A 6,486-nucleotide genomic window follows, 5' to 3' on the forward strand; every position below is an offset into this window, starting at 1 on the left:
TTTTTTCCTTCTGTTTTCTGTAAAGACCCAACTCCTGTTAAGGCTGGTCAATCTTTAAAGGGCATGGCTGATTGGTGAGATTTCTCCTAGCCTTCAAAGAATATGCTTGTCAATTTGGGGTGGGACCTCACTCAACTAGGAGACCTGATTTCTGTTTAGAACAGACCTGCATAATTTGGCAGTAAGTAGGGGCCAAAATTAAAATAGGCTACATTTCTTCAGGCCATTGATAGGTTAGACCAGAGACAGACTGACGATGGTCAGTTGTGACAAAAAGGAGAGTGCACAGTGGCAGTCCTACATTTTTTGTGGGCCACCCAAAATCCTTTGGCAGACCACAGTGAACTGTATGTTGTGCAGGCCTGGTTTAGAGTATAAACAAAATCCACTCTGGGTAAGCTCTTACCCTGAAGGAAGGTACCTCTATCCTTGATCCTCTCCATTAGAGCTTAGGGTGACCCAGCTCACAAAGGAGAAAACTAGCCAGAGAGGTCTGAATGGAGATGGCTTCCCCCTGCCTAGACTGTTGGAGCCTGCTGAGTCTTATGATCAAGCCACATTCTCAGCAAGAAGAGCTGGAGACTCAGCCTAACTCCTCATTAAATGTCCACCAATCAAGGTTGATTTTCACTTGTCAGAGGACTTCCCTTTCAGAAGGTACTTAAGATTTCCCAGGGTCTCCCTTGGCATCTTTGGTAACGAAACCACTGACCATCAATTTATTGATTGCCAGCTAGCCTAAATAATAAATTGTAGATCTGTTATTAATAAGGTTATCTCCACAACATTTAAACTGGTTTTCATTACAGGAAGTAGTTAACCTAGGGAACCTCTGCAAATGACTGAAACCAGGGAAGCAGATCTATGAGGAGGAACACCTCTCCAGAACCACCCTGGGCAACAAGGCCTATTCCAGAATCTCCAAGGAAAAATGTTTCCAAGGACTAGATGGCCACATGGGACAGCTAAGACTCCAGATGAAATAAACTTATTAAATGGACATTTGGAGTGGGTCACCAGAAACAAGATGGAGCAAAGAGACTTGATGCTATTTAATATTGATGGTTATACTTATATTACTCTTGATTTACTATCATATCCCATATTTTCCAATATTAATGTCTGCCTATAGGAATGTATGCATAAATCCAATTGAAAATATGCCCAGGGCAGAGACAGATATAATTTGTAAGGAAGTGATCAAAGACAGGTATTGCAGACCCTTCTGTGTTCAAAACGAGGGACTGTTAGGGGATTTTTTGATTTCCTTTTATTCCTCCTGCATCTTTTGGTTAATATTAACCTCATCTGATTAAAACCTATCCCATGGGATGTAAACATTTACTTAAAAGTCTTGGGGTAGCTACATGGCACAGTGGATAGAGCACCAGGTCTGGAGTCAGGAGGACCTGAGTTCAAATCTGGCCTCAGACCAGACACTTGACACTTACTAGCTGTGTGACCCTGGGCAAGTCACTTAACCCCTACTATGTCACACACACACAAAGAAGTCTTAAGTATTCCTTAGATAAGAAGCCAGAGGAATATTCTCAACTGTCCCTGCCTCCTTGGCAATATGTAAATCCTCCTCCTCAATAAATTTATTTGTGAATCCTCTAAATGTGGTTTAATCTGTAACCTGACTTAGTTTACCTGTTGTTTGATGAAGTTTGTTTCTTTGGAGGATGCATGAGATTATGACTCTGTTTAACTAAGTTTGTTCAACTTTTATGACATTGAAGGAAATATAGGATTATGGAGCTATCTTCTTTTTAACTTTTAAAGCCTAAGAGGAATATACAGACTGCAATATGTAAAACAAAACAAAACAAAAACCAAACCAAAAACTTCTCTGTTACGCTGATGCAATTTTGTCTGAAAGAAGCCAGGTTAGAATCCTAATGACTGTTCAGATTTTCTCTGAGGTCTGAACCTATGCTTGAGCATAATGTAGCCTAGGTTTTTACCTTCATAATTTGTGCCTTGTGGTAAATATATGTTTGGTAGCAGTTACCCACCATATGAACTCAGAGAGAAGATATTTCTTCCATAAAGAGATTATATCACAAATTATTCAATGTATTTAAGTTAATGTTTACTGGGATTTTTTAGTCTTTTACTTCTTTCTTTTTCCAGTATTTCAAGGATCTGTGATTTTGTCAGCGTGATGAATGTGTCAGCATGACAAATCTGCCAACGCAGATCACAACCCCACTAAAATACAGTAGGAAAGGTCTACGGGAGTTCCTATGATTAAAAAAAAAAAATCCATCACTTTGCAGACAACCTGGTAATGAGCCTCACTAAATTTAGCTGAGCTGGTTCCTGCCAATCTGGAGATGAGCCTGTTTTTGCTTGGGTAGGCTGGTACTTGGACAACAGATATACAGACCATCATTGGCCCCATCTTCAAAGCCTTTCCAACTTGGTGGGACCTGCCAGGACTTGTACTCTGCTGGCAGTCTTTGCTAACCCAAGACCTAACGCCCACAAGAGTACAAAAGAACAGGACCTCTATTGCCACCTGTTTAAAAAAAAGCCATCCCAATGTACTCTATGATTCTTTTATGTGTGTATATATATATATATATATATATGTATTTCTCCCTCTCCCTCCTAAGCTTCCCCAGTTATTGTGTTATTACCGTGGATTGTAAGCACATTTTATCTCATCTCCCTTGGGCTCCAAATGGTGACAGACAAGAAAATCCTATCAGGTTAAGTTTGGAACTTTGACAACCTGGGACCTTAATTGATTTGAAAATTTGGTGCTGAAATGGACAGTACAGGCAACAAGCGTGAGGAATCAGTTAAGACAGAAAGAGCACTCACTGGTCATAGTGTCACAGCCGGAAGCAACCTTAGCAGTCTTCTAATCCAACCTCCTCATTTTACAGATGAGGACACTCGGACTCAGAGAGGCTGTCCTTGCCCATCCCAGGTCACACAGGTAAGAAGTGTCAGTCAGAATTCAAACCCAGGTCCTCTGACTCCAAATTCAGGGCCCTTACACTGTAACTAAGGTGCTTCTAGGAGTCAGACTGAGTCTAGGCTGAGCTCTGCCGCTATATTGGGTAGATAAGAATAAAGTTTATAGTAAGTTCACCATTTCTCATACACATTCTGCTGTTCTGCTCATAACATCCAAATATTCAGTTTGACCAGTGGAAGAACCCTTCCCCAGGGATTCCGGCCTCTTCCCCTGCCCCCTTTCATCGGCCAGGACTTACCTAAGTGACAAGGATACCACCTGAGGAGTGGTGTCAACAAATGAGCAAAGTAACATGACCCAGTCCAGCGAAGCCATTCAGCCAGCAGGCACTGGCCTGGGCAACCTGACGATTCAGAGACAGAAGGGGAGGCCAGGATGCCTACACAAACAGATCTGAGGAGCCTTCAGCCCAGAGGTGGGAGCAACCACACTTATACCAGACATGCATATGAATGAATGAATGAAAAAGCATTTATTAAGTTCTTACTGTATGCAATGCACTGCGCTAAGTGCCGGGGATACAAATACAAAGTTGAGACAGTTCTGCTCTCAAGCTCACATTCTATATAGGAGTAGATAACACATAGAGGAAGCTTCTGCTGTACATCAGATGGAAAGGCCCAATGGTCCTTAGGGTGAAGCAGGGAAATCAGGTGGAATCCATCTTCTTTGTCATGCCATTTCTGCTGATAAAACCAATTTCTCATGTTGAACCATTTGACAGTGCCAAGAACTTTGCTAAGTGCACCCTGGGTAATATTACCTTACAAACAATTGAATAAAACATTTTTAAGTAGCTACTATATGCAAGGCACTATGCTAGGCCTTAGGGATACAAAGACAAAAGGTGAAAAATAGTACCTGCCCTCAAGGAGCTTCCATGATAGCACCATACACACAGAGCTGGAAAGAACCTTAGAGGTTCCTTAGATGGGAAAAAACTAAATCAGGGTGAAGTGACCTTTCTAAGGTCATACAGGTAATAAGTGGCACAGCTGAGACTTTTTTTTCAGCTTTATAAGATACCCACAACATCTTTATGATGTTCCTAATTGTGTACAATGTTTGGTTTGTATAAGAGGTAGAGGACAAAGCATTGGATTTGCAAAAACAAAAGATATTTATTAAAAAGAAAGAAAATGCACTGGATTTGGAATGGGAGGATGTCCCTTGCTATCTGTGTGACCTTGGACAAGTCACAGTACCTGGCACATAGTCGGCACTTCATAAATGGTTATTGAATTAAACTGAACTTCATCAATCTGGACCTTCTTCATTTGTATAATTGGGGTGGGAGGAGTTAGAATAGATTGGTACCTTAGGGGTGGGCTGTATTAAGTAAATAAAACCATGAGTCTTTCATAGGACCAATGCTCATGGCCTTTAATATAGTGCTGTGACTGTAAAAACTGAAAAATTCAATTTGGCCAAAGAGGGAATTCCCCCATCCAGGTATTTCTTCTCCTCCCCCCCCTTCAATGGTCAGGGGCCACTTAACTGATAAAAATATACTATAAGCATGTCATGAACTATGTTAACAAATGACTAAAGCATAACATTTAAGTATTACCTATTACCTCAGTCAGCCAACCTATAAAAACTCAGCCCCAGAGAAGTCATTTAGCTGGGCATCACTGGCCTGTGCAGTTTACACAGTTGAGGACTGAGAACTATTGGCCTAGACATCAAAGTATCCAATTTCACACCACCTAAATATCATCCCTCCAGTGTCACATGGTAATTATCATCTTAGTGTAAAGCCATCCTTACTGTATTGATAACCTTCCAATACCACATGAGAAATAGAAATAGTTAATATCCTTAGTGCTTTTGGGATTGAGTGAATATGTTTGGCACTTTTCATGTGAAAAATCAAAATAAGAGTTAATGAACTGAGTGCACTACCGATTTGCTCTGAGGACTTAATTAGCTTCACCAGTACAAGCACTAGTTTCCTTTTCTGTAAAATGAAGGGGTTATACTAGACATGTTGAGGTCTCTTCTAGCTGAAAAATGCTACTATCCTCTAAACTTATACTTTCTACTATGTTTCACTTAGAATGAGATAGTTAAGCCTAGAACAAGACCTAGAAAAATCTTATTGCAGATAGGAAAACTTGCCAAATGGAATGCATCAGGAACCTTTCTGAGTACCACCCAGTGAAAGGGTCATCATCACTTCATCCATGAATCACAATTGCACATAGTACATAGCTAATATCTCCAAAGTGAGTTCTCTCTAAAAGACTAAAGGATCAGTAAAAAACAAAAACAAAAACAAAACAAAACAAAAAAACAACAGAAACAAAATGGGTACATGTTAATTAAGGAAATGCCCGAACAAATTATAGTATATTAATATAACAGATTATCGGACCACTGGAAATTACAAATAGGAAGAATTCATAGAAACAAGAAGACTTGTATGAATTGATGCAAAAGAAAGCAGAACCAAGGAAAATATACACACAATGACAAAAATGTAAATGCAAACAACACTAAAGGGCATCAGAACTCAGATTCAATGTACCCACCGATCTTGGTTCCAAAGAACAATGATAAAACACACTTCCCTTCCCTCCACAGAGTCTATGGAGGCAGAATACTGCATACACCACTACATGCTGTCCTCAAGTCAATAGGTTTTGCTGAACTGTTTTTGGTTGTTAAAAGGGAGGTTTCTATGTGGGCTGAGATATACTGAGAAGTTGCTGATGCAAAACAAAACTTTATTTTAAAAAAAGTCATAGTATTAGACATGTTAGCAATATATAGCATATGGAATTCTTCATATCCTTATATAACATTTCACAATATTCTGTTTTGGAAATCCAAGAGCTGCAGAAAAGCCTCTATTACATATAGCTTTCATTAAGTAGCCAAACGTGAATAACAAAGAAAATTAGATATTTGCTGAAAGCTGAACTCCAACCTTAAAAATATATTTGACTAACTTGGAAGCAGAGAATGTGTGAGCTAATTGGGACCCTTCAGATCCCCCTGGTCCACTGCCTTCATTTTGCTGAAGATCAAAGTTTTAGTTATACAAATGCAAACACAAAGGATGCCCTACCCTGTCCTTAGCGCCCAATACAATCTCTGTAACTTTGATGACTACTTTGAGTGGGACCCCAGTAAGTGAGGTAGCCAGGGTCTGCCACCCTACACTGGGGATCTCGGCCACATGGCTCTCTGTTTAGCCTCTCCTTCGCTCCTGGCTCCACAAGTACTAGTTACCTCCTCTCCAATTTCTAGTCCCAGAGCAACTGCCCATGGAGGGATTACACTGAACTTTAGTTGACAATACTCCAACTCTTTCCCAGTTGTGGTGCATCAAATGACTGGTCTATTTAAAACTTCTGATATTTTATACCCAAGTCCTTATCCTCTATACAAAGGGTTTCTTCAAATCAAAGTCTTCATTTTACAGACAAGGAAACTGACACCCAGGCATTAAAGGTCACACAACTAGTTAGTGGCAGAGCCAAAAATGG

This window comes from Vombatus ursinus, unplaced genomic scaffold (genome assembly GCF_900497805.2).
Source record: "Vombatus ursinus unplaced genomic scaffold, bare-nosed wombat genome assembly UNPS02004691.1, whole genome shotgun sequence".
NCBI classification, from domain to species: Eukaryota; Metazoa; Chordata; class Mammalia; order Diprotodontia; family Vombatidae; genus Vombatus; species Vombatus ursinus.